At 33.3% G+C, this 21,117-nt stretch overlaps 50 non-coding genes across 50 annotated transcripts; all 50 read right to left on the reverse strand.

Annotated features, from left to right (window-relative positions):
* Nucleotides 1–25: 25 nt before the first annotated feature.
* Nucleotides 26–139, reverse strand: LOC144428468 (U5 spliceosomal RNA). Its single transcript, XR_013478411.1, has one exon. It is a non-coding gene; the product is annotated as a U5 spliceosomal RNA (small nuclear RNA).
* Nucleotides 140–450: 311 nt separating this feature from the next.
* LOC144428809 (U5 spliceosomal RNA) lies at nt 451–564 on the reverse strand. The gene has a single exon (XR_013478748.1). It is a non-coding gene; the product is annotated as a U5 spliceosomal RNA (small nuclear RNA).
* Nucleotides 565–876: 312 nt separating this feature from the next.
* LOC144428471 (U5 spliceosomal RNA) lies at nt 877–990 on the reverse strand. Its single transcript, XR_013478414.1, has one exon. It is a non-coding gene; the product is annotated as a U5 spliceosomal RNA (small nuclear RNA).
* A 312-nt stretch (nt 991–1,302) lies between these two features.
* Nucleotides 1,303–1,416, reverse strand: LOC144428756 (U5 spliceosomal RNA). Its single transcript, XR_013478697.1, has one exon. It is a non-coding gene; the product is annotated as a U5 spliceosomal RNA (small nuclear RNA).
* A 311-nt stretch (nt 1,417–1,727) lies between these two features.
* Nucleotides 1,728–1,842, reverse strand: LOC144428582 (U5 spliceosomal RNA). Its single transcript, XR_013478525.1, has one exon. It is a non-coding gene; the product is annotated as a U5 spliceosomal RNA (small nuclear RNA).
* Nucleotides 1,843–2,154: 312 nt separating this feature from the next.
* LOC144428499 (U5 spliceosomal RNA) lies at nt 2,155–2,268 on the reverse strand. Its single transcript, XR_013478442.1, has one exon. It is a non-coding gene; the product is annotated as a U5 spliceosomal RNA (small nuclear RNA).
* A 313-nt stretch (nt 2,269–2,581) lies between these two features.
* Nucleotides 2,582–2,695, reverse strand: LOC144428541 (U5 spliceosomal RNA). Its single transcript, XR_013478484.1, has one exon. It is a non-coding gene; the product is annotated as a U5 spliceosomal RNA (small nuclear RNA).
* Nucleotides 2,696–3,007: 312 nt separating this feature from the next.
* On the reverse strand, nt 3,008–3,121 carry LOC144428525 (U5 spliceosomal RNA). Its single transcript, XR_013478468.1, has one exon. It is a non-coding gene; the product is annotated as a U5 spliceosomal RNA (small nuclear RNA).
* A 312-nt stretch (nt 3,122–3,433) lies between these two features.
* Nucleotides 3,434–3,547, reverse strand: LOC144428685 (U5 spliceosomal RNA). The gene has a single exon (XR_013478626.1). It is a non-coding gene; the product is annotated as a U5 spliceosomal RNA (small nuclear RNA).
* A 315-nt stretch (nt 3,548–3,862) lies between these two features.
* On the reverse strand, nt 3,863–3,977 carry LOC144428583 (U5 spliceosomal RNA). The gene has a single exon (XR_013478526.1). It is a non-coding gene; the product is annotated as a U5 spliceosomal RNA (small nuclear RNA).
* A 312-nt stretch (nt 3,978–4,289) lies between these two features.
* Nucleotides 4,290–4,404, reverse strand: LOC144428760 (U5 spliceosomal RNA). The gene has a single exon (XR_013478701.1). It is a non-coding gene; the product is annotated as a U5 spliceosomal RNA (small nuclear RNA).
* A 311-nt stretch (nt 4,405–4,715) lies between these two features.
* On the reverse strand, nt 4,716–4,829 carry LOC144428651 (U5 spliceosomal RNA). Its single transcript, XR_013478595.1, has one exon. It is a non-coding gene; the product is annotated as a U5 spliceosomal RNA (small nuclear RNA).
* A 310-nt stretch (nt 4,830–5,139) lies between these two features.
* LOC144428584 (U5 spliceosomal RNA) lies at nt 5,140–5,254 on the reverse strand. Its single transcript, XR_013478527.1, has one exon. It is a non-coding gene; the product is annotated as a U5 spliceosomal RNA (small nuclear RNA).
* A 311-nt stretch (nt 5,255–5,565) lies between these two features.
* LOC144428615 (U5 spliceosomal RNA) lies at nt 5,566–5,679 on the reverse strand. Its single transcript, XR_013478558.1, has one exon. It is a non-coding gene; the product is annotated as a U5 spliceosomal RNA (small nuclear RNA).
* A 312-nt stretch (nt 5,680–5,991) lies between these two features.
* LOC144428767 (U5 spliceosomal RNA) lies at nt 5,992–6,105 on the reverse strand. Its single transcript, XR_013478707.1, has one exon. It is a non-coding gene; the product is annotated as a U5 spliceosomal RNA (small nuclear RNA).
* Nucleotides 6,106–6,418: 313 nt separating this feature from the next.
* LOC144428741 (U5 spliceosomal RNA) lies at nt 6,419–6,532 on the reverse strand. Its single transcript, XR_013478682.1, has one exon. It is a non-coding gene; the product is annotated as a U5 spliceosomal RNA (small nuclear RNA).
* A 310-nt stretch (nt 6,533–6,842) lies between these two features.
* Nucleotides 6,843–6,957, reverse strand: LOC144428772 (U5 spliceosomal RNA). Its single transcript, XR_013478712.1, has one exon. It is a non-coding gene; the product is annotated as a U5 spliceosomal RNA (small nuclear RNA).
* A 312-nt stretch (nt 6,958–7,269) lies between these two features.
* On the reverse strand, nt 7,270–7,384 carry LOC144428593 (U5 spliceosomal RNA). Its single transcript, XR_013478536.1, has one exon. It is a non-coding gene; the product is annotated as a U5 spliceosomal RNA (small nuclear RNA).
* A 312-nt stretch (nt 7,385–7,696) lies between these two features.
* Nucleotides 7,697–7,810, reverse strand: LOC144428542 (U5 spliceosomal RNA). Its single transcript, XR_013478485.1, has one exon. It is a non-coding gene; the product is annotated as a U5 spliceosomal RNA (small nuclear RNA).
* Nucleotides 7,811–8,121: 311 nt separating this feature from the next.
* LOC144428689 (U5 spliceosomal RNA) lies at nt 8,122–8,235 on the reverse strand. The gene has a single exon (XR_013478630.1). It is a non-coding gene; the product is annotated as a U5 spliceosomal RNA (small nuclear RNA).
* A 312-nt stretch (nt 8,236–8,547) lies between these two features.
* On the reverse strand, nt 8,548–8,661 carry LOC144428641 (U5 spliceosomal RNA). Its single transcript, XR_013478584.1, has one exon. It is a non-coding gene; the product is annotated as a U5 spliceosomal RNA (small nuclear RNA).
* A 311-nt stretch (nt 8,662–8,972) lies between these two features.
* On the reverse strand, nt 8,973–9,086 carry LOC144428647 (U5 spliceosomal RNA). Its single transcript, XR_013478591.1, has one exon. It is a non-coding gene; the product is annotated as a U5 spliceosomal RNA (small nuclear RNA).
* A 312-nt stretch (nt 9,087–9,398) lies between these two features.
* LOC144428534 (U5 spliceosomal RNA) lies at nt 9,399–9,512 on the reverse strand. The gene has a single exon (XR_013478477.1). It is a non-coding gene; the product is annotated as a U5 spliceosomal RNA (small nuclear RNA).
* A 310-nt stretch (nt 9,513–9,822) lies between these two features.
* Nucleotides 9,823–9,937, reverse strand: LOC144428573 (U5 spliceosomal RNA). The gene has a single exon (XR_013478516.1). It is a non-coding gene; the product is annotated as a U5 spliceosomal RNA (small nuclear RNA).
* A 312-nt stretch (nt 9,938–10,249) lies between these two features.
* On the reverse strand, nt 10,250–10,364 carry LOC144428724 (U5 spliceosomal RNA). Its single transcript, XR_013478665.1, has one exon. It is a non-coding gene; the product is annotated as a U5 spliceosomal RNA (small nuclear RNA).
* Nucleotides 10,365–10,676: 312 nt separating this feature from the next.
* LOC144428440 (U5 spliceosomal RNA) lies at nt 10,677–10,790 on the reverse strand. Its single transcript, XR_013478383.1, has one exon. It is a non-coding gene; the product is annotated as a U5 spliceosomal RNA (small nuclear RNA).
* A 312-nt stretch (nt 10,791–11,102) lies between these two features.
* On the reverse strand, nt 11,103–11,216 carry LOC144428500 (U5 spliceosomal RNA). The gene has a single exon (XR_013478443.1). It is a non-coding gene; the product is annotated as a U5 spliceosomal RNA (small nuclear RNA).
* A 312-nt stretch (nt 11,217–11,528) lies between these two features.
* LOC144428446 (U5 spliceosomal RNA) lies at nt 11,529–11,642 on the reverse strand. Its single transcript, XR_013478389.1, has one exon. It is a non-coding gene; the product is annotated as a U5 spliceosomal RNA (small nuclear RNA).
* Nucleotides 11,643–11,954: 312 nt separating this feature from the next.
* On the reverse strand, nt 11,955–12,068 carry LOC144428704 (U5 spliceosomal RNA). Its single transcript, XR_013478645.1, has one exon. It is a non-coding gene; the product is annotated as a U5 spliceosomal RNA (small nuclear RNA).
* Nucleotides 12,069–12,374: 306 nt separating this feature from the next.
* LOC144428674 (U5 spliceosomal RNA) lies at nt 12,375–12,489 on the reverse strand. The gene has a single exon (XR_013478618.1). It is a non-coding gene; the product is annotated as a U5 spliceosomal RNA (small nuclear RNA).
* Nucleotides 12,490–12,801: 312 nt separating this feature from the next.
* LOC144428424 (U5 spliceosomal RNA) lies at nt 12,802–12,915 on the reverse strand. Its single transcript, XR_013478367.1, has one exon. It is a non-coding gene; the product is annotated as a U5 spliceosomal RNA (small nuclear RNA).
* Nucleotides 12,916–13,225: 310 nt separating this feature from the next.
* Nucleotides 13,226–13,339, reverse strand: LOC144428771 (U5 spliceosomal RNA). The gene has a single exon (XR_013478711.1). It is a non-coding gene; the product is annotated as a U5 spliceosomal RNA (small nuclear RNA).
* A 311-nt stretch (nt 13,340–13,650) lies between these two features.
* On the reverse strand, nt 13,651–13,764 carry LOC144428535 (U5 spliceosomal RNA). Its single transcript, XR_013478478.1, has one exon. It is a non-coding gene; the product is annotated as a U5 spliceosomal RNA (small nuclear RNA).
* Nucleotides 13,765–14,074: 310 nt separating this feature from the next.
* Nucleotides 14,075–14,188, reverse strand: LOC144428445 (U5 spliceosomal RNA). Its single transcript, XR_013478388.1, has one exon. It is a non-coding gene; the product is annotated as a U5 spliceosomal RNA (small nuclear RNA).
* Nucleotides 14,189–14,501: 313 nt separating this feature from the next.
* On the reverse strand, nt 14,502–14,615 carry LOC144428501 (U5 spliceosomal RNA). The gene has a single exon (XR_013478444.1). It is a non-coding gene; the product is annotated as a U5 spliceosomal RNA (small nuclear RNA).
* A 312-nt stretch (nt 14,616–14,927) lies between these two features.
* On the reverse strand, nt 14,928–15,041 carry LOC144428779 (U5 spliceosomal RNA). The gene has a single exon (XR_013478718.1). It is a non-coding gene; the product is annotated as a U5 spliceosomal RNA (small nuclear RNA).
* A 312-nt stretch (nt 15,042–15,353) lies between these two features.
* Nucleotides 15,354–15,468, reverse strand: LOC144428566 (U5 spliceosomal RNA). Its single transcript, XR_013478509.1, has one exon. It is a non-coding gene; the product is annotated as a U5 spliceosomal RNA (small nuclear RNA).
* A 311-nt stretch (nt 15,469–15,779) lies between these two features.
* On the reverse strand, nt 15,780–15,893 carry LOC144428727 (U5 spliceosomal RNA). Its single transcript, XR_013478668.1, has one exon. It is a non-coding gene; the product is annotated as a U5 spliceosomal RNA (small nuclear RNA).
* A 311-nt stretch (nt 15,894–16,204) lies between these two features.
* On the reverse strand, nt 16,205–16,318 carry LOC144428536 (U5 spliceosomal RNA). Its single transcript, XR_013478479.1, has one exon. It is a non-coding gene; the product is annotated as a U5 spliceosomal RNA (small nuclear RNA).
* A 310-nt stretch (nt 16,319–16,628) lies between these two features.
* On the reverse strand, nt 16,629–16,742 carry LOC144428789 (U5 spliceosomal RNA). Its single transcript, XR_013478728.1, has one exon. It is a non-coding gene; the product is annotated as a U5 spliceosomal RNA (small nuclear RNA).
* Nucleotides 16,743–17,055: 313 nt separating this feature from the next.
* Nucleotides 17,056–17,169, reverse strand: LOC144428503 (U5 spliceosomal RNA). Its single transcript, XR_013478446.1, has one exon. It is a non-coding gene; the product is annotated as a U5 spliceosomal RNA (small nuclear RNA).
* A 312-nt stretch (nt 17,170–17,481) lies between these two features.
* On the reverse strand, nt 17,482–17,595 carry LOC144428800 (U5 spliceosomal RNA). The gene has a single exon (XR_013478739.1). It is a non-coding gene; the product is annotated as a U5 spliceosomal RNA (small nuclear RNA).
* Nucleotides 17,596–17,907: 312 nt separating this feature from the next.
* Nucleotides 17,908–18,022, reverse strand: LOC144428567 (U5 spliceosomal RNA). Its single transcript, XR_013478510.1, has one exon. It is a non-coding gene; the product is annotated as a U5 spliceosomal RNA (small nuclear RNA).
* Nucleotides 18,023–18,333: 311 nt separating this feature from the next.
* Nucleotides 18,334–18,447, reverse strand: LOC144428412 (U5 spliceosomal RNA). Its single transcript, XR_013478355.1, has one exon. It is a non-coding gene; the product is annotated as a U5 spliceosomal RNA (small nuclear RNA).
* A 308-nt stretch (nt 18,448–18,755) lies between these two features.
* Nucleotides 18,756–18,869, reverse strand: LOC144428465 (U5 spliceosomal RNA). Its single transcript, XR_013478408.1, has one exon. It is a non-coding gene; the product is annotated as a U5 spliceosomal RNA (small nuclear RNA).
* Nucleotides 18,870–19,181: 312 nt separating this feature from the next.
* On the reverse strand, nt 19,182–19,295 carry LOC144428811 (U5 spliceosomal RNA). Its single transcript, XR_013478750.1, has one exon. It is a non-coding gene; the product is annotated as a U5 spliceosomal RNA (small nuclear RNA).
* Nucleotides 19,296–19,607: 312 nt separating this feature from the next.
* LOC144428841 (U5 spliceosomal RNA) lies at nt 19,608–19,722 on the reverse strand. Its single transcript, XR_013478779.1, has one exon. It is a non-coding gene; the product is annotated as a U5 spliceosomal RNA (small nuclear RNA).
* Nucleotides 19,723–20,033: 311 nt separating this feature from the next.
* LOC144428519 (U5 spliceosomal RNA) lies at nt 20,034–20,147 on the reverse strand. Its single transcript, XR_013478462.1, has one exon. It is a non-coding gene; the product is annotated as a U5 spliceosomal RNA (small nuclear RNA).
* A 311-nt stretch (nt 20,148–20,458) lies between these two features.
* Nucleotides 20,459–20,572, reverse strand: LOC144428533 (U5 spliceosomal RNA). The gene has a single exon (XR_013478476.1). It is a non-coding gene; the product is annotated as a U5 spliceosomal RNA (small nuclear RNA).
* Nucleotides 20,573–20,883: 311 nt separating this feature from the next.
* LOC144428394 (U5 spliceosomal RNA) lies at nt 20,884–20,997 on the reverse strand. Its single transcript, XR_013478337.1, has one exon. It is a non-coding gene; the product is annotated as a U5 spliceosomal RNA (small nuclear RNA).
* Between the last annotated feature and the right edge of the window lie 120 nt (nt 20,998–21,117).

Here is a 21,117-nt window from a genome sequence, read left to right on the forward strand (position 1 = left end):
GATCTAGAGTATGAGTAAATCATGAACCCAGTACATACTGGGCTTTAAAAATCGTAAAGACTCATTGTATGCTCCTCTCCACGGAAATCTTTAGAAAAAGGCGAAAGATTTATGCGAAAAATGAAGAGAAGCCTGAGTAACTAGAGAGGCTTCGTAAAATCATATAAAGTGGATTGTTAGGCTCCAGATTGTGATTTTTATCCGCGCGCTTGTTTTCACATTAATTTATTTCTTTTGAGAATATTTCGATTCCATTGGTCGTCTCATGTTTACTAAAACATTTTTTTTATTATTATCCATTTTCTAATAGCTCAAAGTTAATTGAAAATTGAATAGTTCTCCCATAAAGTCGTGGTGTTCCAGGTCTATTTATTCATAAAAGAATAAAAGTTGTGAACACAAATTAGCATTCAACAGACCTTTCTTATCTAGAGTATGAGGAAATCATGAACCCAGTAAATGCTGGTCTTTAAAAATCGCAAAGACTCATTGTATGTCCTCTCCACGGAAATCTTTAGTAAAAGGCGAAAGATCTATGCGAAAAATGAAGAGAAGCCTGAGTAACTAAAGAGCCTTCGTAAAGAACTATCAAGTGGATTGTTCGGCTCCAGATTGTGATTTTTATCCGCGCGCTTGTTTTCACATTAATTTATTTCTTTTGAGAATATTTCGATTTCATTGGTTGTCTCATGTTTACTAAAACATTTTTTTTTTATTATTATCCATTTTGTAATAACTCAAAGTTAATTGAAAATTGAATAGTTCTCCCATAAAGTCGTGGTGTTCCAGGTCTATTAATTCATAAAAGAATAAAAGTTGTGAACACAAATTAGCATTCAACAGACCTTTCTGATCTAGAGTATAGGTAAATCATGAACCCAGTACATGCTGGGCTTTAAAAATTGCAAAGACTCATTGTGTGCTCCTCTCCACGGAAATCTTTAGTAAAAGGCGAAAGATTTATGCGAAAAATGAAGGGAAGCCTGAGTAACTAAAGAGCCTTCATAAAGAACTATCAAGTGGATTGTTATGCTCCAGATTGTGATTTTTATCCGCGCGCTTGTTTTCACATTAATTTATTTCTTTTGAAAATATTTCGATTTCATTGGTAGTCTCATGTTTACTAAAATATTTTTTTTTATTATTATCCATTTTCTAATAACTCAAAGTTAATTGAAAACTGATGAGTTCTCCCGTAAAGTCGTGGTGTTCCAGGTCTAGTAATTCATAAAAGAATAAAAGTTGTGAACACAAATTAGCATTCAACAGACCTTTCTGATCTAGAGTATGAGTAAATCATGAACCCAGTACATACTGGGCTTTAAAAATCGCAAAGACTCATTGTATGCTCCTCTCCACGGAAATCTTTAGTAAAAGGCGAAAGATTTATGCGAAAAATGAAGAGAAGCCTGAGTAACTGGAGAGCCTTCGTAAAATCATATAAAGTGGATTGTTAGGCTCCAGATTGTGATTTTTATCCGCGCGCTTGTTTTCACAATAATTTATTTCTTTTGAGAATATTTTGATTTCATTGGTTGTCTCATGTTTACTAAAACAGTTATATTTAATATTATCCATTTTCTAATAACTCAAAAGTTAATTGAAAACTGAATAGTTCTCCCGTAAAGTCGTGGTGTTCCAGGCCTATTAATTCATAAAAGAATAAACGTGGGGAACACAAATTAGCATTCAACAGACCTTTCTGATCAAGAGTATAAGTAAATCATGAACCCATACATACTGGGCTTTAAAAATCGCAAAGACTCATTGTATGCTCCTCTCCACGGAAATCTTTAGTAAAAGGCGAAAGATTTATGCGAAAAATGAAGAGAAGCCTGAGTAACTAGAGAGGCTTCGTAAAATCATATAAAGTGGATTGTTAGGCTCCAGATTGTGATTTTTACCCGCGCGCTTGTTTTCACATTAATTTATTTCTTTTGAGAATATTTCGATTTCATTGGTTGTCTCATGTTTACTAAAACATTTTTTTTTATTATTATCCATTTTGTAACAACTCAAAGTTAATTGAAAATTGAATAGTTCTCCCATAAAGTCGTGGTGTTCCAGGTCTATTAATTCATAAAAGAATAAAAGTTGTGAACACAAATTAGCATTCAACAGACCTTTCTGATCTAGAGTATAAGTAAATCATGAACCCAGTACATGCTGGGCTTTAAAAATCGCAAAGACTCATTGTGTGCTCCTCTCCACGGAAATCTTTAGTAAAAGGCGAAAGATTTATGCGAAAAATGAAGAGAAGCCTGAGTAACTAAAGAGCCTTCATAAAGAACTATCAAGTGGATTGTTAGGCTCCAGATTGTGATTTTTATCCGCGCGCTTGTTTTCACATTAATTTATTTCTTTTGAAAATATTTCGATTTCATTGGTTGTCTCATGTTTACTAAAACAGTTATATTTAATATTATCTATTTTCTAATAACTCAAAAGTTAATTGAAAACTGAATAGTTCTCCCGTAAAGTCGTGGTGTTCCAGGTCTATTAATTCATAAAAGAATAAAAGTTGCGAACACAAAATAGCATTCAACAGACCTTTCTGATCTAGAGTATGAGGAAATCATGAACCCAGTACATACTGGGCTTTAAAAATCGTAAAGACTCATTGTATGCTCCTCTCCACGGAAATCTTTAGTAAAAGGCGAAAGATTTATGCGAAAAATGAAGAGAAGCCTGAGTAACTAGAGAGGCTTCGTAAAGAACTATCAAGTGGATTGTTCGGCTCCAGATTGTGATTTTTAGCCGCGCGCTTGTTTTCACATTAATTTATTTCTTTTGAGAATATTTCGATTTCATTGGTTGTCTCATGTTTACTAAAACATTTTTTTTTATTATTATCCATTTTGTAACAACTCAAAGTTAATTGAAAATTGAATAGTTCTCCCATAAAGTCGTGGTGTTCCAGGTCTATTAATTCAAAAAAGAATAAAAGTTGTGAACACAAATTAGCATTCAACAGACCTTTCTGATCTAGAGTATAAGTAAATCATGAACCCAGTACATGCTGGGCTTTAAAAATCGCAAAGACTCATTGTGTGCTCCTCTCCACGGAAATCTTTAGTAAAAGGCGAAAGATTTATGCGAATAATGAAGAGAAGCCTGAGTAACTAAAGAGCCTTCATAAAGAACTATCAAGTGGATTGTTAGGCTCCAGATTGTGATTTTTATCCGCGCGCTTGTTTTCCCATTAATTTATTTCTTTTGAAAATGTTTCGATTTCATTGGTAGTCTCATGTTTACTAAAATATTTTTTTTTAATATTATCCATTTTCTAATAACTCAAAGTTAATTGAAAACTGATGAGTTCTCCCGTAAAGTCGTGGTGTTCCAGGTCTATTAATTCATAAAAGAATAAAAGTTGTGAACACAAATTAGCATTCAACAGACCTTTCTGATCTAGAGTATGAGTAAATCATGAACCCAGTACATACTAGGCTTTAAAAATCGCAAAGACTCATTGTATGCTCCTCTCCACGGAAATCTTTAGCAAAAGGCAAAAGATTTATGCGAAAAATGAAGAGAAGCCTGAATAACTAGAGAACCTTCGTAAAGACATATCAAGTGGATTGTTAAGCTCCAGATTGTGATTTTTATTCGCGCGCTTGTGTTCACATTATTTTATTTTATTTTTGATTAACTCTATTTCATTTATTGCCTCATGTTTACTAAAACAATTAGATTTATTATTACTAAGTTTCTAATACCTAAATCAAAGTTACTTTAAAACTGAATAGTTCCCCCAAAAAAGTCGCGGTGTTCCAGGCCTATTAATTCATAAAAGAATAAACGTGGGGAACACAAATTAGCATTCAACAGACCTTTCTGATCAAGAGTATAAGTAAATCATGAACCCATACATACTGGGCTTTAAAAATCGCAAAGACTCATTGTATGCTCCTCTCCACGGAAATCTTTAGTAAAAGGCGAAAGATTTATGCGAAAAATGAAGAGAAGCCTGAGTAACTGGAGAGCCTTCGTAAAATCATATAAAGTGGATTGTTAGGCTCCAGATTGTGATTTTTATCCGCGCGCTTGTTTTCACAATAATTTATTTCTTTTGAGAATATTTTGATTTCATTGGTTGTCTCATGTTTACTAAAACAGTTATATTTAATATTATCCATTTTCTAATAACTCAAAAGTTAATAGAAAACTGAATAGTTCTCCCGTAAAGTCGTGGTGTTCCAGGTCTATTAATTCATAAAAGAATAAAAGTTGCGAACACAAAAGAGCATTCAACAGACCTTTCTGATCTAGAGTATGAGTAAATCATGAACCCAGTACATGCGGGGCTTTAAAAATCGTAAAGACTCATTGTATGCTCCTCTCCACGGAAATCTTTAGTAAAAGGCGAAAGATTTATGCGAAAAATGAATAGAATCCTGAGTAACCAGAGAGGCTTCGTAAAATCATATAAAGTGGATTGTTAGGCTCCAGATTGTGATTTTTATCCGCGCGCTTGTTTTCACATTAATTTATTTCTTTTGAGAATATTTCGATTCCATTGGTCGTCTCATGTTTACTAAAACATTTTTTTTATTATTATCCATTTTCTAATAGCTCAAAGTTAATTGAAAATTGAATAGTTCTCCCTTAAAGTCGTGGTGTTCCAGGTCTATTAATTCATAAAAGAATAAAAGTTGTGAACACAAATTAGCATTCAACAGACCTTTCTGATCTAGAGTATGAGGAAATCATGAACCCAGTAAATGCTGGTCTTTAAAAATCGCAAAGACTCATTGTATGCTCCTCTCCACGGAAATCTTTAGTAAAAGGCGAAAGATCTATGCGAAAAATGAAGAGAAGCCTGAGTAACTAAAGAGCCTTAGTAAAGAACTATAAAGTGGATTGTTCGGCTCCAGATTGTGATTTTTAGCCGCGCGCTTGTTTTCACATTAATTTATTTCTTTTGAGAATATTTCGATTTCATTGGTTGTCTCATGTTTACTAAAACATTTTTTTTATTATTATCCATTTTGTAACAACTCAAAGTTAATTGAAAATTGAATAGTTCTCCCATAAAGTCGTGGTGTTCCAGGTCTATGAATTCATAAAAGAATAAAAGTTGTGAACACAAATTAGCATTCAACAGACCTTTCTGATCTAGAGTATAAGTAAATCATGAACCCAGTACATGCTGGGCTTTAAAAATCGCAAAGACTCATTGTGTGCTCCTCTCCACGGAAATCTTTAGTAAAAGGCGAAAGATTTATGCAAAAATGAAGAGAAGCCAGAGTAACTAAAGAGCCTTCATAAAGAACTATCAAGTGGATTGTTAGGCTCCAGATTGTGATTTTTATCCGCGCGCTTGTTTTCACATTAATTTATTTCTTTTGAAAATATTTCGATTTCATTGGTAGTCTCATGTTTACTAAAATATTTTTTTTTATTATTATCCATTTTCTAATAACTCAAAGTTAATTGAAAATTGAATAGTTCTCCCGTAAAGTCGTGGTGTTCCAGGTCTATTAATTCATAATAGAATAAAAGTTGTGAACACAAATTAGCATTCAACAGACCTTTCTGATCGAGAGTATAAGTAAATCATGAACCCAGTACATGTTGGGCTTTAAAAATCGCAAAGACTCATTGTGTGCTCCTCTCCACGGAAATCTTTAGTAAAAGGCGAAAGATTTATGCGAAAAATGAAGAGAAGCCTGAGTAACTGAAGAGCCTTCGTAAAGAACTATCAAGTGGATTGTTAGGCTCCAGATTGTGACTTTTATCCGCGCGCTTGTTTTTACATTAATTTATTTCTTTTGAAAATATTTCGATTTCATTGGTTGTCTCATGTTTACTAAAATAATTTTTTTTGTTATTATCCATTTTCTAATAACTCAAAGTTAATTGAAAACTGATGAGTTCTCCCGTAAAGTCGTGGTGTTCCAGGTCTATTAATTCATAATAGAATAAAAGTTGTGAACACAAATTAGCATTCAACGGACCTTTCTGATCTAGAGTATGAGTAAATCATGAACCCAGTACATACTGGGCTTTAAAAATCGCAAAGACTCATTGTATGCTCCTCTCCACGGAAATCTTTAGTAAAAGGCGAAAGATTTATGCGAAAAATGAAGAGAAGCCTGAGTAACTAGAGAGCCTTCGTAAAATCATAAAAAGTGGATTGTTAGGCTCCAGATTGTGATTTTTATCCGCGCGCTTGTTTTCACATTAATTTATTTCTTTTGAGAATATTTCGATTTCATTGGTTGTCTCATGTTTACTAAAACAGTTATATTTAATATTATCCATTTTCTAATAACTCAAAAGTTAATTGACAATTGAATAGTTCTCCCGTAAAGTCGTGGTGTTCCAGGTCTATTAATTCATAAAAGAATATAAGTTGCGAACACAAAATAGCATTCAACAGACCTTTCTGATCTAGAGTATGAGTAAATCATGAACCCAGTACATGCTGGGCTTTAAAAATCGCAAAGACTCATTGTATGCTGCTCTCCACGGAAATCTTTAGTCAAAGGCGAAAGATTTATTCGAAAAATGAAGAGAAGCCTGAGTAACTAGAGAGGCTTCGTAAAATCAAATAAAGTGGATTGTTAGGTTCCAGATTGTGATTTTTATCCGCGCGATTGTTTTCACATTAATTTATTTCTTTTGAGAATATTTCGATTTCATTGGTCGTCTCATGTTTACTAAAACATTTTTTTTATTATTATCCATTTTCTAATAGCTCAAAGTTAATTGAAAATAGAAAAGTTCTCCCATAAAGTCGTGGTGTTCCAGGTCTATTAATTCATGAAAGAATAAAAGTTGTGAACACAAATTAGCATTCAACAGACCTTTCTGATCTAGAGTATAAGTAAATCATGAACCCAGTACATGCTGGGCTTTAAAAGTCGCAAAGACTCATTGTGTGCTCCTCTCCACGGAAATCTTTAGTAGAAGGCGAAAAATTTATGCGAAAAATGAAGAGAAGCCTGAGTAACTAAAGAGCCTTCATAAAGAACTATCAAGTGGATTGTTAGGCTCCAGATTGTGATTTTTATTCGCGCGCTTGTTTTCACATTAATTTATTTCTTTTGAAAATATTTCGATTTCATTGGTTGTCTCATGTTTACTAAAACAGTTATATTAAATATTATTCATTTTCTAAAAACTCAAAAGTTAATTGAAAACTGAATAGTTCTCCCGTAAAGTCGTGGTGTTCCAGGTCTATTAATTCATAAAACAATAAAAGTTGCGAACACAAAATAGCATTCAACAGACCTTTCTGATCTAGAGTATGAGTAAATCATGAACCCAGTACATGCGGGGCTTTAAAAATCGCGAAGACTCATTGTATGCTCCTCTCCACGGAAATCTTTAGTAAAAGGCGAAAGATTTATGCGAAAAATGAAGAGAAGCCTGAGTAACTAGAGAGGCTTCGTAAAATCATATAAAGTGGATTGTTAGGCACCAGATTGTGATTTTTATCCGCGCGCTTGTTTTCACATTAATTTATTTCTTTTGGGAATATTTCGATTCCATTGGTCGTCTCATGTTTACTAAAACATTTTTTTTTATTATTATCCATTTTCTAATAGCTCAAAGTTAATTGAAAATTGAATAGTTCTCCCATAAAGTCGTGGTGTTCCAGGTCTATTAATTCATAAAAGAATAAAAGTTGTGAACACAAATTAGCATTCAACAGACCTTTCTGATCTAGAGTATGAGGAAATCATGAACCCAGTAAATGCTGGGCTTTAAAAATCGCAAAGGCTCATTGTATGCTCCTCTCCACGGAAATCTTTAGTAAAAGGCGAAAGATCTATGCGAAAAATGAAGAGAAGCCTGAGTAACTAAAGAGCCTTCGTAAAGAACTATCAAGTGGATTGTTCGGCTCCAGATTGTGATTTTTAGCTGCGCGCTTGTTTTCACATTAATTTATTTCTTTTGAGAATATTTCGATTTCATTGGTTGTCTTATGTTTACTAAAACATTTTTTTTATTATTATCCATTTTGTAATAACTCAAAGTTAATTGAAAATTGAATAGTTCTCCCGTAAAGTCGTGGTGTTCCAGGTTTATTAATTCATAAAAGAATAAAAGTTGTGAACACAAATTAGCATTCAACAGACCTTTCTGATCTAGAGTATAAGTAAATCATAAACCCAGTACATGCTGGGCTTTAAAAATCGCAAAGACTCATTGTGTGCTCCTCTCCACGGAAATCTTTAATAAAAGGCGAAAGATTTATGCGAAAAATGAAGAGAAGCCTGAGTAACTAAAGAGCCTTCATAAAGAACTATCAAGTGGATTGTTAGGCTCCAGATTGTGATTTTTATCCGCGCGCTTGTTTTCACATTAATTTATTTCTTTTGAAAATATTTCGATTTCATTGGTTGTCTCATGTTTACTAAAATATTTTTTTTTATTATTATCCATTTTCTAATAACTCAAAGTTAATTGAAAACTGATGAGTTCTCCCGTAAAGTCGTGGTGTTCCAGGTCTATTAATTCATAAAAGAATAAAAGTTGTGAACACAAATTAGCATTCAACAGACCTTTCTGATCTAGAGTATGAGTAAATCATGAACCCAGTACATACTGTGCTTTAAAAATCGCAAAGACTCATTATATGCTCCTGTCCACGGAAATCTTTAGTAAAAGGCGAAAGATTTATGCGAAAAATGAAGAGAAGCCTGAGTAACTAGAGAGGCTTCGTAAAATCATATAAAGTGGATTGTTAGGCTCCAGATTGTGATTTTTATCCGCGCGCTTGTTTTCACATTAATTTATTTCTTTTGAGAATATTTCGATTCCATTGGTCGTCTCATGTTTACTAAAACATTTTTTTTTATTATTATCCATTTTCTAATAGCTCAAAGATAATTGAAAATTGAATAGTTCTCCCATAGAGTCGTGGTGTTCCAGGTCTATTAATTCATAAAAGAATAAAAGTTGTGAACACAAATTAGCATTCAACAGACCTTTCTGATCTAGAGTATGAGGAAATCATGAACCCAGTAAATCTGGGCTTTAAAAATCGCAAAGACTCATTGTATGCTCCTCTCCACGGAAATCTTTAGTAAAAGGCGAAAGATCTATGCGAAAAATGAAGAGAAGCCTGAGTAACTAAAGAGCCTTCGTAAAGAACTATCAAGTGGATTGTTCGGCTCCAGATTGTGATTTTTAGCCGCGCGCTTGTTTTAACATTAATTTATTTCTTTTGAGAATATTTCGATTTCATTGGTTGTCTTATGTTTACTAAAACATTTTTTTTTATTATTATCCATTTTGTAATAACTCAAAGTTAATTGAAAATTGAATAGTTCTCCCGTAAAGTCGTGGTGTTCAAGGTCTATTAATTCATAAAAGAATAAAAGTTCCGAACACAAAATAGCATTCAACAGACCTTTCTGATCTAGAGTATAAGTAAATCATGAACCCAGTACATGCTGGGCTTTAAAAATCGCAAAGACTCATTGTATGCTCCTCTCCACGGAAATCTTTAGTAAAAGGCGAAAGATTTTTGCGAAAAATGAAGAGAAGCCTGAGTAACTAGAGAGGCTTCGTAAAATCATATAAAGTGGATTGTTAGGTTCCAGATTGTGATTTTTATCCGCGCGCTTGTTTTCACATTAATTTATTTCTTTTGAGAATATTTCGATTTCAGTGGTCGTCTCATGTTTACTAAAACATTTTTTTTATTATTATCCATTTTCTAATAGCTCAAAGTTAATTGAAAATAGAATAGTTCTCCCATAAAGTCGTGGTGTCCCAGGTCTATTAATTCATGAAAGAATAAAAGTTGTGAACACAAATTAGCATTCGACAGACCTTTCTGATCTAGAGTATAAGTAAATCATGAACCCAGTACATGCTGGGCTTTAAAAGTCGCAAAGACTCATTGTATGCTCCTCTCCACGGAAATCTTTAGTAAAAGGCGAAAGATTTATGCGAAAAATGAAGAGAAGCCTGAGTAACTAGAGAGGCTTCGTAAAATCATATAAAGTGGATTGTTAGGCTCCAGATTGTGATTTTTATCCGCGCGCTTGTTTTCACATTAATTTATTTCTTTTGAGAATATTTCGATTTCATTGGTTGTCTCATGTTTACTAAAACAGTTATATTAAATATTATCCATTTTCTAATAACTCAAAAGTTAATTGAAAACTGAATAGTTCTCCCGTAAAGTCGTGGTGTTCCAGGTCTATTAATTCATAAAAGAATAAAAGTTGCGAACACAAAATAGCATTCAACAGACCTTTCTGATCTAGAGTTTGAGTAAATCATAAACCCAGTACATGCGGGGCTTTAAAAATCGCAAAGTCTCATTGTATGCTCCTCTCCACGGAAATCTTTAGTAAAAGGCGAAAGATTTATGCGAAAAATGAATAGAAGCCTGAGTAACTAGGGAGGCTTCGTAAAATCATATAAAGTGGATTGTTAGGCTCCAGATTGTGATTTTTATCCGCGCGCTTGTTTTCACATTAATTTATTTCTTTTGAGAATATTCCGATTCCATTGGTCGTCTCATGTTTACTAAAACATTTTTTTTTATTATTATCCATTTTCTAATAGCTCAAAGTTAATTGAAAATTGAATAGTTCTCCCATAAAGTCGTGGTGTTCCAGGTCTATTAATTCATAAAAGAATAAAAGTCGTGAACACAAATTAGCATTCAACAGACCTTTCTAATCTAGAGTATGAGGAAATCATGAACCCAGTAAATGCTGGGCTTCAAAAATCGCAAAGACTCATTGTATGCTCCTCTCCACGGAAATCTTTAGTAAAAGGCGAAAGATCTATGCGAAAAATGAAGAGAAGCCTGAGTAACTAAAGAGCCTTCGTAAAGAACTATCAAGTGGATTGTTCGGCTCCAGATTGTGATTTTTAGCTGCGCGCTTGTTTTCACATCAATTTATTTCTTTTGAGAATATTTCGATTTCATTGGTTGTCTTATGTTTACTAAAACATTTTTTTTTATTATTATCCATTTTGTAATAACTCAAAGTTAATTGAAAATTGAATAGTTCTCCCGTAAAGTCGTGGTGTTCCAGGTCTATTAATTCATAAAAGAATAAAAGTTGTGAACACAAATTAGCATTCAACAGACCTTTCTGATCTAGAGTATAAGTAAATCATGAACCCAGTACATGCTGGGCTTTAAAAATCGCAAAGACTCATTGTGTGCTCCTCTCCACGGAAATCTTTAGTAAAAGGCGAAAGATTTATGCGAAAAATGAAGAGAAGCCTGAGTAACTAAAGAGCCTTCATAAAGAACTATCAAGTGGATTGTTAGACTCCAGATTGTGATTTTTATCCGCGCGCTTGTTTTCACATTAATTTATTTCTTTTGAAAATATTTCGATTTCATTGGTTGTCACATGTTTACTAAAATATTTTTTTTTATTAGAATCCATTTTCTAATAACTCAAAGTTAATTGAAAACTGATGAGTTCTCCCGTAAAGTCGTGGTGTTCCAGGTCTATTAATTCATAAAAGAATAAAAGTTGTGAACACAAATTAGCATTCAACAGACCTTTCTGATCTAGAGTATGAGTAAATCATGAACCCAGTACATACTGGGCTTTAAAAATCGCAAAGACTCATTGTGTGCTCCTCTCCACGGAAATCTTTAGTAAAAGGCGAAAAATTTATGCGAAAAATGAAGAGAAGCCTGAGTAACTAAAGAGCCTTCATAAAGAACTATCAAGTGGATTGTTAGGCTCCAGATTGTGATTTTTATCCGCGCGCTTGTTTTCACATTAATTTATTTCTTTTGAGAATATTTCGATTTCATTGGTTGTCTCATGTTTACTAAAACAGTTATATTAAATATTATTCATTTTCTAAAAACTCAAAAGTTAATTGAAAACTGAATAGTTCTCCCGTAAAGTCGTGGTGTTCCAGGTCTATTAATTCATAAAAGAATAAAAGTTGCGAACACAAAATAGCATTCAACAGACCTTTCTGATCTAGAGTATGAGTAAATCATGAACCAGTACATGCGGGGCTTTAAAAATCGCAAAGACTCATTGTATGCTCCTCTCCACGGAAATCTTTAGTAAAAGGCGAAAGATTTATGCGAAAAATGAAGAGAAGCCTGAGTAACTAGAGAGGCTTCGTAAAATCATATAAAGTGGATTGTTAGGCTCCAGATTGTGATTTTAATCCGCGCGCTTGTTTTCACATTAATTTATTTCTTTTGAGAATATTTCGATTCCATTGGTCGTCTCATGTTTACTAAAACATTTTTTTATTATCCATTTTCTAATAGCTCAAAGTTAATGGAAAATTGAATAGTTCTCCCATAAAGTCGTGGTGTTCCAGGTCTATTAATTCATAAAAGAATAAAAGTTGTGAACACAAATTAGCATTCAACAGACCTTTCTGATCTAGAGTATAAGTAAATCATAAACCGAGTACATGCTGGGCTTTAAAAATCGCAAAGACTCATTGTGTGCTCCTCTCCACGGAAATCTTTAGTAAAAGGCGAAAGATTTATGCGAAAAATGAAGAGAAGCCTGAGTAACTAAAGAGCCTTCATAAAGAACTATCAAGTGGATTGTTAGGCTCCAGATTGTGATTTTTATCCGCGCGCTTGTTTTCACATTAATTTATTTCTTTTGAAAATATTTCGATTTCATTGGTTGTCTCATGTTTACTAAAATATTTTTTTTTATGATTATCCATTTTCTAATAACTCAAAGTTAATTGAAAACTGATGAGTTCTCCCGTAAATTCGTGGTGTTCCAGGTCTATTAATTCATAAAAGAATAAAAGTTGTGAACACAAATTAGCATTCAACAGACCTTTCTGATCTAGAGTATGAGAAAATCATGAACCCATTACATACTGGGCTTTAAAAATCGCAAAGACTCATTATATGCTCCTCTCCACGGAAATCTTTAGTAAAAGGCGAAAGATTTATGCGAAAAATGAAGAGAAGCCTGAGTAACTAGAGAGGCTTCGTAAAATCATATAAAGTGGATTGTTAGGCTCCAGATTGTGATTTTTATCCGCGCGCTTGTTTTCACATTAATTTATTTCTTTTGAGAATATTTCGATTCCATTGGTCGTCTTATGTTTACTAAAACATTTTTTTTATTATTATCCATTTTCTAATAGCTCAAAGATAATTGAAAATTGAATAGTTCTCCCATAAAGTCGTGGTGTTCCAGGTCTATTAATTCATAAAAGAATAAAAGTTGTGAACACAAATTAGCATTCAACAGACCTTTCTGATCTAGAGTATGAGGAAATCATGAACCCAGTAAATCTGGGATTTAAAAATCGCAAAGACTCATTGTATGCTCCTCTCCACGGAAATCTTTAGTAAAAGGCGAAATATCTATGCGAAAAATGAAGAGAAGCCTGAGTAACTAAAGAGCCTTCGTAAAGAACTATCAAGTGGATTGTTCGGCTCCAGATTGTGATTTTTAGCCGCGCGCTTGTTTTCACATTAATTTATTTCTTTTGAGAATATTTCGATTTCATTGGTTGTCTTATGTTTACTAAAACATTTTTATTATTATTATCCATTTTGTAATAACTCAAAGTTAATTGAAAATTGAATAGTTCTCCCGTAAAGTCGTGGTGTTCCAGGTCTATTAATTCATAAAAGAATAAAAGTTGCGAACACAAAATAGCATTCAACAGACCTTTCTGATCTAGAGTATAAGTAAATCAAGAACCCAGTACATGCTGGGCTTTAAAAATCGCAAAGACTCATTGTATGCTCCTCTCCACGGAAATCTTTAGTAAAAGGCGAAAGATTTTTGCGAAAAATGAAGAGAAGCCTGAGTAACTAGAGAGGCTTCGTAAAATCATATAAAGTGGATTGTTAGGCTCCAGATTGTGATTTTTATCCGCGCGCTTGTTTTCACATTAATTTATTTCTTTTGAAAATATTTCGATTTCATTGGTTGTCTCATGTTTACTAAAATATTTTTTTATTAGTATCCATTTTCTAATAACTCAAAGTTAATTGAAAACTGATGAGTTCTCCCGTAAAGTCGTGGTGTTCCAGGTCTATTAATTCATAAAAGAATAAAAGTTGTGAACACAAATTAGCATTCAACAGACCTTTCTGATCTAGAATATGAGTAAATCATGAACCCAGTACATACTGAGCTTTAAAAATCACAAAGACTCATTGTATGCTCCTCTCCACGGAAATCTTTAGTAAAAGGCGAAAGATTTATGCGAAAAATGAAGAGAAGCCTGAGTAACTGGAGAGCCTTCGAAAAATCATATAAAGTGGATTGTTAGGCTCCAGATTGTGATTTTTATCCGCGCACTTGTTTTCACATTAATTTATTTCTTTTGAGAATATTTCGACTTCATTGGTTGTCTCATGTTTACTAAAACAGTTATATTTAATATTATCCATTTTCTAATAACTCAAAAGTTAATTGAAAACTGAATAGTTCTCCCGTAAAGTCGTGGTTTTCCAGGTCTATTAATTCATAAAAGAATAAAAGTTGCGAACACAAAATAGCATTCAACAGACCTTTCTGATCTAGAGTATAAGTAAATCATGAACCCAGTACATGCTGGGCTTTAAAAATCGCAAAGACTCATTGTGTGCTCCTCTCCACGGAAATCTTTAGTAAAAGGCGAAAGATTTATGCGAAAAATGAAGAGAAGCCTGAGTAACTAAAGAGCCTTCATAAAGAACTATCAAGTGGATTGTTAGGCTCCAGATTGTGATTTTTATCCGCGCGCTTGTTTTCACATTAATTTATTTCTTTTGAAAATATTTCGATTTCATTGGTTGTCTCATGTTTACTAAAATATTTTTTTTTATTAGTATCCATTTTCTAATAACTCAAAGTTAATTGAAAACTGATGAGTTCTCCCGTAAAGTCGTGGTGTTCCAGGTCTATTAATTCATAAAAGAATAAAAGTTGTGAACACAAATTAGCATTCAACAGACCTTTCTGATCTAGAGTATGAGTAAATCATGAACCCAGTACATACTGGGCTTTAAAAATCGCAAAGACTCATTGTATGCTCCTCTCCACGGAAATCTTTAGTAAAAGGCGAAAGATTTATGCGAAAAATGAAGAGAAGCCTGAGTAACTGGAGAGCCTTCGTAAAATCATATAAAGTGGATTGTTAGGCTCCAGATTGTGATTTTTATCCGCGCGCTTGTTTTCACATTAATTTATTTCTTTTGAGAATATTTCGACTTCATTGGTTGTCTCATGTTTACTAAAACAGTTATATTTGATATTATCCATTTTCTAATAACTCAAAAGTTAATTGAAAACTGAATAGTTCTCCCGTAAAGTCGTGGTGTTCCAGGTCTATTAATTCATAAAAGAATAAAAGTTGCAAACACAAAATAGCATTCAACAGACCTTTCTGATCTAGAGTATGAGTAAATCATGAACCCAGTACACGCTGGGCTTTGAAAATCGCAAAGACTCATTATATGCTCCTCTCCACGGAAATCTTTAGTAAAAGGCGAAAGATTTATGCGAAAAATGAAGAGAAGCCTGAGTAACTAGAGAGGCTTCGTAAAATTATATAAAGTGGATTGTTAGGCTCCAGATTGTAATTTTTATCCGCGCGCTTGTTTTCACATTAATTTATTTCTTTTGAGAATATTTCGATTCCATTGGTCGTCTCATGTTTACTAAAACATTTTTTTTATTATTATCCATTTTCTAATAGCTCAAAGTTAATTGAAAATTGAATAGTTCTCCCATAAAGTCGTGGTGTTCCAGGTCTATTAATTCATAAAAGAATAAAAGTTGTGAACACAAATTAGCATTCAACAGACCTTTCTGATCTAGAGTATGAGGAAATCATGAACCCAGTAAATGCTGGGCTTTAAAAATCGCAAAGACTCATTGTATGCTCCTCTCCACGGAAATCTTTAGTAAAAGGCGAAATATCTATGCGAAAAATGAAGAGAAGCCTGAGTAACTAAAGAGCCTTCGTAAAGAACTATCAAGTGGATTGTTCGGCTCCAGATTGTGATTTTTAGCCGCGCGCTTGTTTTCACATTAATTTATTTCTTTTGAGAATATTTCGATTTCATTGGTTGTCTTATGTTTACTAAAACATTTTTATTATTATTATCCATTTTGTAATAACTCAAAGTTAATTGAAAATTGAATAGTTCTCCCGTAAAGTCGTGGTGTTCCAGGTCTATTAATTCATAAAAGAATAAAAGTTGCGAACACAAAATAGCATTCAACAGACCTTTCTGATCTAGAGTATAAGTAAATCAAGAACCCAGTACATGCTGGGCTTTAAAAATCGCAAAGACTCATTGTATGCTCCTCTCCACGGAAATCTTTAGTAAAAGGCGAAAGATTTTTGCGAAAAATGAAGAGAAGCCTGAGTAACTAGAGAGGCTTCGTAAAATCATATAAAGTGGATTGTTAGGCTCCAGATTGTGATTTTCATCCGCGCGCTTGTTTTCACATTAATTTATTTCTTTTGAAAATATTTCGATTTCATTGGTTGTCTCATGTTTACTAAAATATTTTTTTATTAGTATCCATTTTCTAATAACTCAAAGTTAATTGAAAACTGATGAGTTCTCCCATAAAGTCGTGGTGTTCCAGGTCTATTAATTCATAAAAGAATAAAAGTTGTGAACACAAATTAGCATTCAACAGACCTTTCTGATCTAGAGTATGAGTAAATCATGAACCCAGTACATACTGGGCTTTAAAAATCGCAAAGACTCATTGTATGCTCCTCTCCACGGAAATCTTTAGTAAAAGGCGAAAGATTTATGCGAAAAATGAAGAGAAGCCTGAGTAACTGGAGAGCCTTCGAAAAATCATATAAAGTGGATTGTTAGGCTCCAGATTGTGATTTTTATCCGCGCGCTTGTTTTCACATTAATTTATTTCTTTTGAGAATATTTCGACTTCATTGGTTGTCTCATGTTTACTAAAACAGTTATATTTAATATTATCCATTTTCTAATAACTCAAAAGTTAATTGAAAACTGAATAGTTCTCCCGTAAAGTCGTGGTTTTCCAGGTCTATTAATTCATAAAAGAATAAAAGTTGCGAACACAAAATAGCATTCAACAGACCTTTCTGATCTAGAGTATAAGTAAATCATGAACCCAGTACATGCTGGGCTTTAAAAATCGCAAAGACTCATTGTGTGCTCCTCTCCACGGAAATCTTTAGTAAAAGGCGAAAGATTTATGCGAAAAATGAAGAGAAGCCTGAGTAACTAAAGAGCCTTCATAAAGAACTATCAAGTGGATTGTTAGGCTCCAGATTGTGATTTTTATCCGCGCGCTTGTTTTCACATTAATTTATTTCTTTTGAAAATATTTCGATTTCATTGGTTGTCTCATGTTTACTAAAATATTTTTTTTTATTAGTATCCATTTTCTAATAACTCAAAGTTAATTGAAAACTGATGAGTTCTCCCGTAAAGTCGTGGTGTTCCAGGTCTATTAATTCATAAAAGAATAAAAGTTGTGAACACAAATTAGCATTCAACAGACCTTTCTGATCTAGAGTATGAGTAAATCATGAACCCAGTACATACTGGGCTTTAAAAATCGCAAAGACTCATTGTATGCTCCTCTCCACGGAAATCTTTAGTAAAAGGCGAAAGATTTATGCGAAAAATGAAGAGAAGCCTGAGTAACTGGAGAGCCTTCGTAAAATCATATAAAGTGGATTGTTAGGCTCCAGATTGTGATTTTTATCCGCGCGCTTGTTTTCACATTAATTTATTTCTTTTGAGAATATTTCGACTTCATTGGTTGTCTCATGTTTACTAAAACAGTTATATTTGATATTATCCATTTTCTAATAACTCAAAAGTTAATTGAAAACTGAATAGTTCTCCCGTAAAGTCGTGGTGTTCCAGGTCTATTAATTCATAAAAGAATAAAAGTTGCGAACACAAAATAGCATTCAACAGACCTTTCTGATCTAGAGTATGAGTAAATCATGAACCCAGTACACGCTGGGCTTTGAAAATCGCAAAGACTCATTATATGCTCCTCTCCACGGAAATCTTTAGTAAAAGGCGAAAGATTTATGCGAAAAATGAAGAGAAGCCTGAGTAACTAGAGAGGCTTCGTAAAATCATATAAAGTGGATTGTTAGGCTCCAGATTGTAATTTTTATCCGCGCGCTTGTTTTCACATTAATTTATTTCTTTTGAGAATATTTCGATTCCATTGGTCGTCTCATGTTTACTAAAACATTTTTTTTATTATTATCCATTTTCTAATAGCTCAAAGTTAATTGAAAATTGAATAGTTCTCCCATAAAGTCGTGGTGTTCCAGGTCTATTAATTCATAAAAGAATAAAAGTTGTGAACACAAATTAGCATTCAACAGACCTTTCTGATCTAGAGTATGAGGAAATCATGAACCCAGTAAATGCTGGGCTTTAAAAATCGCAAAGACTCATTGTATGCTCCTCTCCACGGAAATCTTTAGTAAAAGGCGAAAGATTTATGCGAAAAATGAAGAGAAGCCTGAGTAACTAAAGAGCCTTCGTAAAGAACTATCAAGTGGATTGTTCGGCTCCAGATTGTGATTTTTAGCCGCGCGCTTGTTTTCACATTAATTTATTTCTTTTGAGAATATTTCGATTTCATTGGTTGTCTTATGTTTACTAAAACATTTTTATTATTATTATCCATTTTGTAATAACTCAAAGTTAATTGAAAATTGAATAGTTCTCCCGTAAAGTGGTGTTCAAGGTCTATTAATTCATAAAAGAATAAAAGTTGCGAACACAAAATAGCATTCAACAGACCTTTCTGATCTAGAGTATAAGTAAATCAAGAACCCAGTACATGCTGGGCTTTAAAAATCGCAAAGACTCATTGTATGCTCCTCTCCACGGAAATCTTTAGTAAAAGGCGAAAGATTTATGCGAAAAATGAAGAGAAGCCTGAGTAACTAGAGAGGCTTCGTAAAATCATATAAAGTGGATTGTTAGGCTCCAGATTGTGATTTTTATCCGCGCGCTTGTTTTCACATTAATTTATTTCTTTTGAAAATATTTCGATATCATTGGTTGTCTCATGTTTACTAAAATATTTTTTTTTATTAGTATCCATTTTCTAATAACTCAAAGTTAATTGAAAACTGATGAGTTCTCCCGTAAAGTCGTGGTGTTCCAGGTCTATTAATTCATAAAAGAATAAAAGTCGTGAACACAAATTAGCATTCAACAGACCTTTCTGATCTAGAGTATGAGTAAATCATGAACCCAGTACATACTGGGCTTTAAAAATCGCAAAGACTCATTGTATGCTCCTCTCCACGGAAATCTTTAGTAAAAGGCGAAAGATTTATGCGAAAAATGAAGAGAAGCCTGAGTAACTGGAGAGCCTTCGTAAAATCATATAAAGTGGATTGTTAGGCTCCAGATTGTGATTTTTATCCGCGCGCTTGTTTTCACATTAATTTATTTCTTTTGAGAATATTTCGACTTCATTGGTTGTCTCATGTTTACTAAAACAGTTATATTTAATATTATCCATTTTCTAATAACTCAAAAGTTAATTGAAAACTGAATAGTTCTCCCGTAAAGTCGTGGTGTTCCAGGTCTATTAATTCATAAAAGAATAAAAGTTGCAAACACAAAATAGCATTCAACAGACCTTTTTGATCTAGAGTATAAGTAAATCATGAACCCAGTACATGCTGGGCTTTAAAAATCGCAAAGACTCGTTGTGTGCTCATCTCCACGGAAATCTTTATTAAAGGCGAAAGATTTATGCGAAAAATGAAGAGAAGCCTGAGTAACTAAAGAGCCTTCATAAAGAACTATCAAGTGGATTGTTAGGCTCCAGATTGTGATTTTTATCCGCGCGCTTGTTTTCACATTAATTTATTTCTTTTGAAAATATTTCGATTTCATTGGTTGTCTCATGTTTACTAAAATATTTTTTTTTATTAGTATCCATTTTCTAATAACTCAAAGTTAATTGAAAACTGATGAGTTCTCCCGTAAAGTCGTGGTGTTCCAGGTCTATTAATTCATAAAAGAATAAAAGTTGTGAACACAAATTAGCATTCAACAGACCTTTCTGATCTAGAGTATGAGTAAATCATGAACCCAGTACATACTGGGCTTTAAAAATCGCAAAGACTCATTATATGCTCCTCTCCACGGAAATCTTTAGTAAAAGGCGAAAGATTTATGCGAAAAATGAAGAGAAGCCTGAGTAACTAGAGAGGCTTCGTAAAATCATATAAAGTGGATTGTTAGGCTCCAGATTGTAATTTTTATCCGCGCGCTTGTTTTCACATTAATTTATTTCTTTTGAGAATATTTCGATTCCATTGGTCGTCTCATGTTTACTAAAACATTTTTTTTATTATTATCCATTTTCTAATAGCTCAAAGTTAATTGAAAATTGAATAGTTCTCCCATAAAGTCGTGGTGTTCCAGGTCTATTAATTCATAAAAGAATAAAAGTTGTGAACACAAATTAGCATTCAACAGACCTTTCTGATCTAGAGTATGAGGAAATCATGAACCCAGTAAATGCTGGGCTTTAAAAATCGCAAAGACTCATTGTATGCTCCTCTCCACGGAAATCTTTAGTAAAAGGCGAAAGATCTATGCGAAAAATGAAGAGAAGCCTGAGTAACTAAAGAGCCTTCGTAAAGAACTATCAAGTGGATTGTTCGGCTCCAGATTGTGATTTTTAGCCGCGCGCTTGTTTTCACATTAATTTATTTCTTTTGAGAATATTTCGATTCCATTGGTCGTCTCATGATTACTAAAACATTTTTTTTATTATTATCCATTTTCTAATAGCTCAAAGTTAATTGAAAATTGAATAGTTCTCCCATAAAGTCGTGGTGTTCCAGGTCTATTAATTCATAAAAGAATAAAAGTTGTGAACACAAATTAGCATTCAACAGACCTCTCTGATCTAGAGTATGAGTAAATCATGAACCCAGTACATACTGGGCTTTAAAAATCGCAAAGACTCATTGTATGCTCCTCTCCACGGAAATCTTTAGTAAAAGGCAAAAGATTTATGCGAAAAATGAAGAGAAGCCTGAGTAACTGGAGAGCCTTCGTAAAATCAAATAAAGTGGATTGTTAGGCTCCAGATTGTGATTTTTATCCGCGCGCTTGTTTTCACATTAATTTATTTCTTTTGAGAATATTTCGACTTCATTGGT

The sequence above is a fragment of the Styela clava genome, chromosome 10, assembly GCF_964204865.1.
Source record: "Styela clava chromosome 10, kaStyClav1.hap1.2, whole genome shotgun sequence".
Lineage (NCBI taxonomy): Eukaryota > Metazoa > Chordata > Ascidiacea > Stolidobranchia > Styelidae > Styela > Styela clava.